General features: G+C 29.7%; 1 long non-coding RNA gene across 1 annotated transcript; it reads left to right on the top strand.

Moving 5' to 3' along the window:
- Positions 1-558: 558 nt before the first annotated feature.
- Positions 559-1,871, top strand: LOC128128004 (uncharacterized). Its single transcript, XR_008225583.1, has 2 exons — positions 559-653; positions 1,438-1,871. It is a non-coding gene; the product is annotated as an uncharacterized LOC128128004 (long non-coding RNA).
- The last annotated feature ends 11,657 nt before the right edge of the window (positions 1,872-13,528 follow it).

Below are 13,528 nucleotides of genomic sequence, written 5' to 3'. Positions count from 1 at the left end.
AAAAAATTACACGAATGGTCCTTGAGCATTGTAGTGTATTGCAATATTGGTACAAGGGCAAAATAGTCTTTTTCCTTAAAATCTAACGACAGAAATGTTAGATTTAACGGTATGAGGACCTTTCATGTAATTTTACAGACCATAGGGACCAATCGCGTGACTTTTTGCTAAGAAGTCCTCAAAGTGCGATATTCTGTAAACCACAGGGACCAATTGTGATGCTAAAATAGAACAAAATGTATATATAATGGTTTTTGTTGGCTTAACCCTTAAAAGTATGACTATTATCTCAATACAACTTTAACATAAAGTTAGAATTAGTTTGTTGTTCTTAGTTATTGATTTACAATTTTTGAGTGAAGGTCTTAAGTGAAAGTGATTTTGTTGGAAAACAAATTGTAGATGGAGGACTTAAACGAAAATGTAAAAGTTGCTGAGGAGTAAAAGGACTGGAAGGACTAAAGTCGTAAAGTATAGAAGTTGAGGGCTGATACTGAAAGGTTTTCAAGTATTTAAAGAATGCGACGAAGCCGGCTCCTTCCTTATTTCCGACATCATCTTCACCAAACCCTTATTTTTTCGTTCTCTCCGAAATTCCTTCTGAACCTGTATTCACTGATTCTCGTGTTGTTGGTTCGTAAGCCTTCTCCAAGGTAACAATATCTCATCCTCAATCTGTAACTTTTGCAATCTTTTATTTTCGTCCATTAACTTTTTTCTAATGTAATACTGAATTAACGATACAATGCAGTCAGTGTTCCTGACAACTAACAAATGCTCCTCAAAATTGATATATCAAAATTAGATGATTTCTTAACGGGTTCAGGGTTAAAGTTGGGTATTTTGTCAGGGAACACATTAAAAAAAAATCATTTGGCGTGTTTGATAAGTAGATTAACACAAACTTTTAATCCATCCTATCCATAGTTAATGTCTAATTATTTATTTGTAATATTTATGTCAAAATTACGTTTAGGTATCATTTTATTTTTTTTTTGGGTTTCAAAATCCTAGTTGTTACTTTATATAAAGTATATACAGTATTATCAATTTATAACATTTGTTGTTAAATAAAAGCAACAGCCTTACTTACGTTCAAGAATAACATTTCGTTTGTCTCTATTTATGTTATAATATTTATGCTGTTATTGCATTTTAGAAACATGCAATTCGAGTAATTTGAGTTCAATCGCTTTGACATTGGTTAGTATTCGTTTTAAGTTGGTGGAAGTTAATGGTTTTATTTTTGAGCAACATTGGTTTTTTTTTTTTTTTTTTTTTTTTTTTTTTTTTGTTTCTAACTTATTATGATTTTCTAAGCAACAAAGTTGTTTTTTCTGTAGTAACTTTCTACTCTAGATGTAACACATTGTAAAATTTTGCTACATACGATTACTTGTGTACGCCGGAAACTTTAGTTTGGAATTCATATGACAGATATGGAGGTCTTCGTTTAAAACTGTTTGGATTGGTGTGCTGCCTAGCAACATACATACATATATGACATGGAAGATGGGGGACGGAGAGCTCCCTCAATTTGTGTCTATTTGTATTTTCCCAAAAACTTGGACAAGATTTGATGTCATGGAGATTATTTTGCGATGTTGGAATAGGTGGTCTCGGAACTATAGAAACATTTAGAAAGAAAGCAAAAAGAACTTGAAGAAGAAGAAGAAGAGAAGGATACACCATAACAAATGAAAAAGGAATCGACATCGGAAAAAGAAGAACCAAAGAACGACACAAATTAACCAAACGTAAAAAAGAAGAATCGAGATAAAGTCATCAAACGGAAAAAGAAGAACCGACACAGCATGAAAAACAAAAACAAGTAAGAAAAACCAAACACAAGTAAGATTATCCAATAAAAAGTCATAAAAAACAAAAACAAGTAGAAAAACCAAACACAAGCAAAATCATCCAATAAAAAAAAAAGCTTAAACATAATTAAAATATATTTGGATCATATTACATAATACTATTATTTTAAAAAATTTGTAGTTAGATGAAACCGATATTTAAATGTCTTATGAAAAATAAGAAATTAATGGTCAACAATACAAACGAAGTTAAGATTTAGCAATTACGTAAACGGAAAACATATATCTGGTGGAAGATATTTACTAATCTCATCTACCCAATTAAATATTTGTATTTTTATAAAAATCACATAAATGTTCTATGAACTTTTTAGGGTTTACTCATTGAATCCCTAAAGTTTTTATCGGGCTTTATGGATCCCTAAACTAGAATATGACTTGCTATTTTTATCCCTGTCAATCTGTAATAACCGGTTCAGTGACCTTTTAGACCAAAAAAAACTTACATTATGCCCCATAAAGCCAAAAAAAATAAGTTATGGGATCAATATGAATTGAGTGTGACTTGGCTTTAGAGGAAAAGGAGAGTTTTCTCTTTTTTTTTTTTTTTTTTTTTTTTTTTTTTTGTACGAATGATCCCTAAACTTATTTTTTTGGTTTTCTAACAGCACAATGTGATTTTTTTTTGTCTAAAAGGTCACTGAACATGGACTAAAAGAGCATATTATTTTCTAGTTTAGGGACTCAAAAATTCCAGCAAAAACTTTAGAAACTCAAAGGATAAACCCTAGAAAGTTCGTAGGACGTTTGTGTCATTTTCTTATAATTACTATGTTAGGTTTTTGGCTTTTTATGTTAGGTTTTTGGCTTCTTTTTTTTTTTAATTTTAAGTGATAGATTTTTTCTTTTTATTATATAATGTTACTGGTAGTTTTAATTAACGAAAATTTTAATTAATATGAATCTTGTACTTATATTTATTTTTAGAGGTAATTACAAAACTAGCCAAAATCTTTAATTACTTATTAGCTTTTAGCCAAAAAATAGTATTTATCCTAAAATAGATTTTAAAAATGTAAATAATTAAGGCGTCTACGGTTAATGCCCCATTGACTACGGTCAATGGTCGGTTGACTACTCTTTCGAGGCATTGGGCTACTATTTGGTGGGTCGTCTGCTCTTTCAAGACCCGTCGGTCCAGAATATATAAAGTGATAATTTTCAGTTTTGCTTATTTTGTGTGTTTTTGAAGTTTGAAATTATCTCTCTATGGAGCATTCAAAGAACAACTAGGTGTGTTTCTGAATCTTGAACTTTTTTTTCTTGTTTAATATGCGAGTTTAGGGATGAACATTTGGACCGGGGAACCGGCCGGAATCGGAACCGGATAGAACCGATTGGGCCGAGAACGGGACGATATTCTTGTAGATTTTTGGAATCGGGAACCGATAGGAACTAAAACCAGTAGAACCGGTAAAACTAGAACCGCATGTTGCTATTTCTCGAGGACCGGTTCTAACATTGAAGACACGACAAGAACCGGTAGGAACCGGAATCGGTGGTCCCGTTCGGTTCCTATTTTCCTACCAAGTTCGGTTCCGAAGCCGGTTCCTGTTCTGGCTGGTTCCGATGCTCATCCCTATGAGAATTAGTAGATATGTTTTTTAAAAAAGAAAACGATAAAATAAAATAAAATAAAACCATAAGTTCCTTTGGTGCACAATGTTGGGTAATCTTGATATAGATAGGCTGATTTGAATAATAGGTATGAATCAAAAAGATTAGTTTTTATTTGTTTTATCTAGCATTTGAATAAAAGAGATTTGACCAGGTTCAAAGAAAGAAAAACGTGGTCTACCTGATCTTATAGTATCCTATTCTAGTGGCTAGGTTTTAGTTTGTTTTTCTTTAATTTCTGTTGTGTATTATAGGCTATTTATAGCCCCATTTACTTTTGGGTTTATGTGAGAGCAACTTTTGAAAGCAAACAACAAGTCTCCATATGTTTTCCTTCTTCTTTTCTTTTTCATGTACAACAACAACATGGAACAACTCTTTGTTTTCCTTCTTATTTGTTTAGAGGTTGTAGGGGTTGGTCCAAAATTTGGTATCAGAGCCCTAGGCTCGTGGGATCTATGGAAGAGGTTCTATGTGAACCATAGAGTACAAAGAAAGTAGAAGCTCTGTGTGAGCCGAGTTCCAAAACAAGAAATCTGTGTGATTGGTTTTTTTGCTTTTGAAGATTCATCTGTGTGAAGAGAAAGGTGTGTCCTAAGAAGGTGTTGTGTGCTAAGAAAGTGTTGTGTGCTGAATTCAAGGTTTGGGTGAACAAATAAGACAGGGAACCTGTATGGCGAAGCTAATCTATGTGAAGAAGCTAGTCAAAGTGAGGAAGAAGATCATAAAACAAAGTTTTGGTGCACTTGTAAGTGTGTCTGTGGTTTGTAGAGAAAAAAATCATAAATAACTCAAGTATTGGTTGGTTCTATGCAAGAAGAAAGAGAGTGATATGTATTGGTTGGTTTCGTACAAGAAGAAAGGGTCAAGTTAGGGAAGATGCCAACAACAAACCCGGGAGGATCAAGGAGGATCAAGTCAGGTTGTACCCGTGACCAGTCAAAGTATCGTGCTGCAATGCCCCAAGTTAATAGCTACAAATTATACAAGTTGGTCGGTTATGGTGGAGTCGATCTTACAAGCACACGGCTTATGGGAAGCGGTTGATCCGGAAACGGGAAAAGCGGTCAAGGTAAAGAAAAATCTAATGGCAAGTGCATTTGTGTTTCAAACTCTACCTGAAGATATATTGCTTCAAGTGGCTAAGCATAAGGATGCAAAAGATGTGTGGGAAGCGCTTCATGTGCGGTATTTGGGAGCTGAAAGAGTTCAAAAGGCAAGACTTCAAACACTTAGAACTGAGCTAGAGATGTTGAAGATGAAAGAGGGTAATACGATTGATGAGTTTCCGGGGAAAGTTAGTGAGATTGCATCTAAATTCAAGAATCTTGGGTCTAGCTTGGAGGATAAGATAGTGGTAAGAAAACTACTAAATTCGATTCCTAAGAAATTTTTGCAGATTGTTGCATCTATTAAGCAATACTCAGAGATAGAGGACATGTCACTTGAGGAAGTTGTGGGAAGGTTGAAGACATATGAAGAGAGAATCAAGGTTCTTGATAAAGATGATAATGATCAAGCTTTTATTGTCAAAAGAGGAATGGGAAGAGAAAACCAAGCATGGTAACTTCAATCAAGATCAATATAGACAAAGAAGAGATTTGGGTCAAGGAAGAGGTCGTGGTAGAGGTCGAGATGGTCGGTACCAAAGCTATGAAGATCTAAGGGAGCAAGGTATGTATCGAGACAAGCAACAAATTAAATGCTATAATTGTCAAGAATATGGACATTATGTATCCGAGTGTCCTAAGAAAGAAATAAAAGAAGAAGAAGTTAATTTGACTCAAGCTGATGATGAACCTGTAGCACTGCTTTGAAGAATCATAATATTGTCAAGATTAAGGGGGTGAGTGTTGGGTAATCTTGACATAGATGGGCTGATTTGAATAATGGATATGAGTCAAAAAGTTTTGTTTTTATTTGTTTTATCTAGTATTTGAATAAAAGAGATTTGACTAGGTTCAAAGCAAGAAAAACATGGTGTACCTGGTCTTATAGTGTCCTATTCTAGTGGCTAGGTTTTAGTTTGTTTTTCTTTAATTTCCATTGTATATTGTAGGCTATTTATATCCCCATTTACTTTTCGATTTATTTGAGAGCAGCTTTTGAAAGCAAACAACAAGTCTCCATCTGTTTTCCTTCTTCTTTTCTTTTTCATGTACAACAACAACAAGGAACAACTCTTTGTTTTCCTTCTTAGTTGTTTATAGGTTGTAGTGGCTGGTCCAACACACAAAAAGTGCATTATATACTTGTGCACCGTAGGTTTTTTTTTTGAACCTATGGTTTTCATAATTTTTGTTTTGTTTTGTTTTGTTTTGTTTTTGTTTGGTTGTAGTTTTTTTGTGGCTTGTATACCATGTCATATATAATGAAATGTTAGTATTTTTGTTTAAAAAAAAGATGAAATCGTAGGTGTCACACAGCCAACCAGCGTCGAAAACACCGGGCGATGAGACAATATCATGGATCACAATAATAAACATACATTGAACATACAACAATACAATAATAGAATAAATACTTTTATTCATTGAAAATGTAGATTACAATATCTCTTAGTCTAGGGTACCATAAAATAAAATGTACAAAACAAGCCCTAACAGATTGACAACAAGGGAAATACTGGAATATAAAAGACAATTGAAATCCAATGATTATCCTTGCAGTATGTCTTTCAATAGTCTAACCACCTCAAAACACATGGGTTTTGAAAGAGTGTCAACTAAAAAATTGGTGAGTTCACAAGTTTGTAATAGTTGAATCAAAACATAATTTCAACCTAAAGTATAGCCATATTGGAGGGTTAGCCTCCTATTTATTTATAATAACTCTCCACTTGATCCAACAACTTAAAACGAATTCGGTCCGACGGTTTGAAATCAAATCCCGTTTTCAATCTTATCCAGCTCAGGCGATAGCCTTTCGATAAATTTCAAGTGGGGACGTTTTCATTAAATAAATCAAATACTAGATGTTTTTCTAAGAAAAAGGGATTGCTTCTTACTTATGAAGAAAAATGTAGCTATCCTAACGACACGTTTGTAAGTGTTTTCTAGATGTTATCCGTTTATAGTCGCAAACTTTCCTAATGATTTTTCTATTTTTAGCAAAAATTTAGGACTTATCCCAAAATACCCATAAAAGTATATATTAATAAAAACATTTACTACTAAATAAATGGTCTACTATTTCGGCCAAAAAGCTACTGTGACAGTTGTAGAAACCAGACCATCGTTAAACGAATAATGTTAACCTAATCTCTGTTGTAATATACCTAATAGGTAATAAAGTTGTGGTTTTATTGTTTATAGGGTTTTATACTTTGAAATACATCCAAAATATTAACCAAGTCTTGGATTGATATGAATCCCTAATAAATGAACAATTTTAGTATACATAACAAATGGAATAATGCATATGATTGAAAGAGATATATGTATTAGACATTATTATGGGGTATCAATAGGCTCATCACCTAGTACATGAAAATAGAAAAATTGGGACATAAAGAACGTCGAAAATAGAAAGATACAATTGTTTTAAGAATATGTACAACCATGTAATAGTTCACTACCTGATAGGTGTCAAACCCGACTTCATATGATAAGCATGACGTCTTAGAAAATGAATTTTTATTCCCGAACATTTTTCCTATAAGTATCATTCAATTTATGAAATTATCATGTTCCTAACTTTTTATTCCTGAAAATACCCCGAATTGTTGTTGATAAGGTAGAATAGCTAAGATTTTTCAATGCTCCTATCGGCCTTATATTGTATAGTGTATATCCATCGACATCCAACTATTCTTTTTCCCGGTGGTAGATCTACAAGATCATATGTCTTATTCTTTAGTAATGTATCCATTTATTCACGTATGACCCTTCTCTATTCTAGATACGCTAAAGCTTCATGTACATTTTTAGGAATAACTACAACAAATAATTGATTCACAAATGCCTTCATTTAAGTTTGACAGGTTTTGACCATACACATAGTTACTCATAGGATACCTAACCTTGGAAGATATATCAGGTTCATATGTAGATTTAGGTATACCTCTATTATAATTATGGGGAAGTTGTTTTCTTTCTTTTTGAGGTTCAAGAACACGATCATCCTCTTCAGACAATGATTGGTATGTTGTGGTAGTATACAACTCTTCATCTTCCTGGACATCATATTCATTTTAATCATGACAGTTTTGTGCATTACTTTATGTTGGAATGGAGTTGTCACCCAATTCTTCACCACTTCTTGGAACTTCATTATCTTACTGAACGTGTTCCTCCTGAGATTTATTCACTTTCTCGTATGTGTAATCAAGAGTATGAATTTCATGATAGTGCTCCTATTGAGATTCAGACTCTTGAAAGAAAAAAACAATTTTTTCTTCATGAAATACAACGTCCATGGTCACATACATGTGTTTTGTTGGTCGATGATAGAAACGGTAGCCTTTTTATTTTAAGCATAGCCAACAAACACGTAACATAAGGCTTGGGGGTTTAGTTTGATTCGTTGTTGTTTATAAATATATACAAAAGCAACACATACAAGCACACGAAGAGGAAAATCTGGAATCATGGGAAAGATCACTTTAGTGGTTACAACTTGAATAGGAGTTTGAAACTCATTGGTAATAGACAGAACACGGCTAATAAATAGGTGGTCGTGGCAATAGCTTCACCCCAATATGAAAGTGACATATTAGTAGTAATTAACAAGGATTGTATAACTTCTAATAAATGCCTATATTTTCGTTCCATCACTCCATTTTGCTGATGAGTGTTTGGATATGTGATTTGATGAATAATTACATGATCTTCCAAATATTTTTGAAGACTATTGTTTGATACTCTCTATCGTTGTCATTGTTGAGAACATGTATTTTTGAACCATAAAGAGTTCTATTCATCTTATGGAATTTTCGGAACAACATATTTACCTCATCTTTTGTTTTCATGAGACATAACCACGTCATTCTATTGTAGTCATTGATAAATGTAACAAACCATCGAGATCCATTCATGAATGGAAGTGTATTTCTATTTAAATTTAATGGAAAAGATGCACGATCGCTTTTAGCCACTTCGCAATGAAACTTTGAAACATCACAATTTTTAAATAAAGTTGGAATTAATTGTCTTAGGTAACCAAAAATGTATGACCAAATCTATGATGATACAACCAAATATCTTTTTCCTTTTTATTTCATTAATATTCTTCTACAAATAGTGCTTCCTCCTCCTTATTTAAGTTCTTCGGTTTCAAGTCCAAGTAATATAGTTTTCCTTTCCTAACACCATAACTAATCGTTTATCTCATTCGAATGTCCTTAAAAAAACACAATGATTAGGCCAAAAATCACAACACAATGTGTTTTGAACGATCTATTTACATTTGCAAAGATCCTACTTAACATTTATTCCACTTAAGGCTTGAGTGTAAAGACAAGACAAAAGCTCATTCTTACTAGATGGATAATCTCTTATATGATGAATCAAAGAAGAGAAAAGCTTGCTTGTTATGATTATTAATGGACCAAACAATAGATTATTGTTGCACCTGATAAAGTCTATCTTCATGGCTTTTAACTAGATTAGGTTTTCACATCATTAGAATGTAAGGTTAAACCTTATAATATGATAAGTAACACCTTGTTTCACGATGATTAAGTTTACACAACGTTATCAACCGTTGTCTGAGCTTTCACTACAACGTCTTACTTTCTTAAGCTGTAAGTCTTAGATCTATTGTCTTAGTGATTGGATCATTTATGTATGGTATATATCTTTTGTGTATGAATCCCTAATTTATAGATATCTCATTCTAGAATAGCCTTTACCCTAATATATAAGTTACGCAAGCGTTGCATGTAAAAGTACATCGCTTTATGCATTCTCGCTTTATGAGAGTTCTTAATCAAAATTGGTTTTTGATTATTCTTTGTTCTTAGTTCTTTATTACTTGATGTATCTTGTTATTTTGATCCTTCAAAAACCTGAAATCGTATCATTAAAATTTATCGATCTTAACATTCCCTTATTCTACCATAGCACTGATACAAATTGTTAGGTTAAAACAAAACTTTGAACAATGATAAATGATCTCACCAGAGTAATAAATGAAAAATCAAAAGAATAAGACAAAATCAAGTTATGTTTTTCACATAATTAGATGATCGGCCATGTCCACGAAAAACATGAGAGAGAGAGAGAGAAGGATTTATTATTTCCTATCGTAAAAGGCCTTTTCGTACAATATATTAGGGTTACAATAAATGAGATTATTTACCGTCGCGACAAGCCTGTTATAATCATAAATGATTATATAGCTCCGTCTGTTCCTTTCTCTTCCGCCACCATCCCCACCAACACAATCGTAACTGCCACCACTACAACCACCACCTCTGACACAAACCGACCCCACCACTACCACATCCGTCAATTATACCACAACCACCTCTTTTGTCACCAATTGTCATAATCATATACTCAATCTGTGAATAGACATATATGTATAATCATTTACGATTAGACATATACGTATAAGCCTGTATATTCATGTATGATTATACATCTCTGTCATATAATCATTTATGATTAGGCGTACCCCATTGTTGCCAGTATATTGGAGCGTAGCGGCAAATGATAAGTATGTGGCTGAGGTTGAATCTCAAGATATCTACTTTTTTTTTTCAAATAAACCGTCCCCTATATGTGTGTGTGTGTGTGTGTCTATATATATATATATATATATATATATATATATATATATATATATATATATATATATATATATATATATATATATATATATATAGACACACGCACATGCTCTAACCGAATAAAGTAAATGGTAACTATGATTGGAACCGGAAGTGATGAATTTGAAAACCATGAGTAGGGGTGTTCCGAGGGGAGGGGGTTCAAATCAAATATTAATAAAATAGTAAACCGTGACATTAAGGCAGATACTTTGTATGCACTAACCGAAATAGAACCGAATTGCTAAAAAACCTCGAATTATATAAAGACGGGTAACCACGGTTTGGTTCACGAGTACACGTTAAATATAAAAAATAATAATCAATCAAAACTACTATCTTTATGAAAATAAAAAAACTTACCAAAAATCAAAAAAAGAAAAAAAATCAACTCTTACATATAAAAACATACGTTTTATGAATATCATAAAATATACATTTTTATGAATAGATACATAAACTTAAAATATACATTTGATAGATAAGATACAATTGATACGAAAACATATGAACGTGATTCCAAATTATATGAGTACTGTGTGGCATTAGGTTAGATTTTCAATTCAAAACTGGAAAAAATTTAAAGCTGTGATCTGCCAACCCGCCAACCCATATGGGTTTGGTTGAGTTTATCTTTCTTACTCGTCAATCCGTCAACACGTAACCCGTTAACCCCCAAACGCAACCCGATTGTGAGGCCTACCGTTAACACTAAACACATGGAATATTTTCAACCAACACAATTTTCATTTATTTTTTAATTTATTTAGAAGTTTAAAGTAAAAGAGAAAAAAAAGTATAACTAAAGTAAAAATTAACATCTCATTAAAAAATGTACTACTATAAATGTTAATAAAAATCATAAAAATAATAATTAAATTTCCAAAACAATTTATATATGTATTTATATACACTTATAAAAGAGATATTTTACTTACACCAAATGCATTTAAAACCTCCATGACTTTTAAATTTCTTTTCTAATAATTATTATAAATTAGTTAAGAATTTTGAATCAATATAAAAAGTAAATTCTAATAAAAAATTAAGTAAACTACAATATTAAAATATCATATTATAGTTATATTTATAAAATTATCATCTTAAGTTTTTAACATATTATAATTGACTTATTAGTTTAAATATATTGTCGTATGTGAGCAATTATCATTTTAAAGTCACAAATTTTTTATAATTTATTATTTTATGCAAAATAGTTAAATTATTAATTTCAATAAAATGTTAAATGGTTAACTTAAATCAAAATTTCAGTTAAACGTGAAAAACAATCGAGAGATTGTTTTATAAATTGTTAAAAGTTATAAATTAGAGTGTTAAACCTAAATTGTAATCCTAAATTAACCAAAAAAAACAAAGCAATAAACTTTTTTTTATAATCATTACCAATATTCAAATAAATAGTTTAAAAATAACTTATACTAAGAATAGTTAAAAGTAATATTATATAAAACAATTATAATGCTATTTTTAAAAACAAAAAAATGTTTGTTGTTTTAACTAATTACAATCAAAGAAATTAACAATATTCATCAAATAAATTTTAAAAAAGTTAAATTTCTAAAATCAAATTAAAATAATTAAGAGTTTCCAAATACGTTATTTTCAATAATTTACAACAACAACATTTAAAAGTGGCATTGTATACAAAAATTATATTGTTACCTTTAAAAATAAAAACAATATTTGATGGTTTAAATAATTATAATGATAGAAATTAGAATCTTAAACAAATAAACTTTTTTAAAATAATTAATCATAACAACAACTATAGATATTAAACCATATAGTATAATTAATTTTATACATGAATAATCCACAGGTAATGACCATTGATAGAATTGAGATTATAAAATTATACATTATCATATAATTCAAAACAAACAATGTTTATATCAACTTATTATAAAATTTATTATATACGTGCTAGCAACAACGTCATTGAGATATTAGAAAACAGATATTTGTAAAGATATAAAATATATTGTTGTATTCTGTGTAACGTGCAAATATTTGCCTAGTAAATACTTATCAAATGGACATTTTTTCTTGCACGACATGCATCAGAAACCTCCATAACCTTTTAATTTCTATCTAATAATTATAATAAATTGGTTAATAATGTTAAATTAATATAAAAACTAAATTCTAATAAAAAGTAAACAAAACTACAATATTAAAATATCATATTTTACTTCTATTTATAAAATTATCACTTTAAGTTTTTAATATATTATAGTTAACTTATTAGTTTAAATATGTTGTTGTATGTAAGCAATTGTCATTTTAAAGTCACAACTTTGGTATAATTTATGATTTTATGTAAAATAGTTAAATTATTAATTTTAATAAAATCTTAAATTGTTATTATAAATCAAAATTTCAGTTAAACTTGAAAAAAAATCAATAGATTATTTTATAGATTGTTTAAAGTTATAAATAATAGTGTTAAACCTAAATTGTAATCCTAAATTAACAAAAATAAAAACAATATTTTTTATAATTATTAAGATTTTTCAAATAAGTAGCTTAAAAATAACTTAAAATAGGAATAGTTAAAAGTAATATTATATAAAAAATTATAATGTTATCTTTAAATACAAAAACAATGTTTGTTGATTTAAATAATTGAAATTAAAGAAATTAATAATATTAATCAAATAAATTTTAAAAACATTAAATTTTTTTAATCAAATTAAAATAATTGAGAGTTTCCAAATATGTTATTTTAAATAAATTACAATAACAATAGTTAAAAGTAAAATTATATATAAAAATTATATTTTTTTCCTTTAAAAAAATAATATTTGATATTTTAAATAATTACAATGATAGAAATTAAAATCTTAAGCAAATAAACATTTTAAAATTAATTAATCATAACAACAACTATATATATATATATATATATATATATATATATATATATATATATATATATATAGCATTAAATAATATATTATGTTTAATTGTATTCTTGAATAACTTGTTGGTAAAGGTCCTTAAAACAATTTGGATTATAGAATTCTATAAGATGTCTACATTATCATATAATTCAAAACAAACTATGTTTATACCAATTTATTGTAAGATTTATTATATAATAACTAACAACAATGTCATTGATATATTTAGAAAACATATATTTATAAATATTTCAAATATATGATTGTATTTTGCTCAACGTGCATGTATTTGCCTGGTATACTTATAAAAAGAGGCTTTTTTTACTTGCATTACA

Source organism: Lactuca sativa, chromosome 1, assembly GCF_002870075.4.
Source record: "Lactuca sativa cultivar Salinas chromosome 1, Lsat_Salinas_v11, whole genome shotgun sequence".
Lineage (NCBI taxonomy): Eukaryota > Viridiplantae > Streptophyta > Magnoliopsida > Asterales > Asteraceae > Lactuca > Lactuca sativa.
Note: the sequence above shows the minus strand (reverse complement) of the source record. Positions and strands in the feature narration are given on the sequence as shown.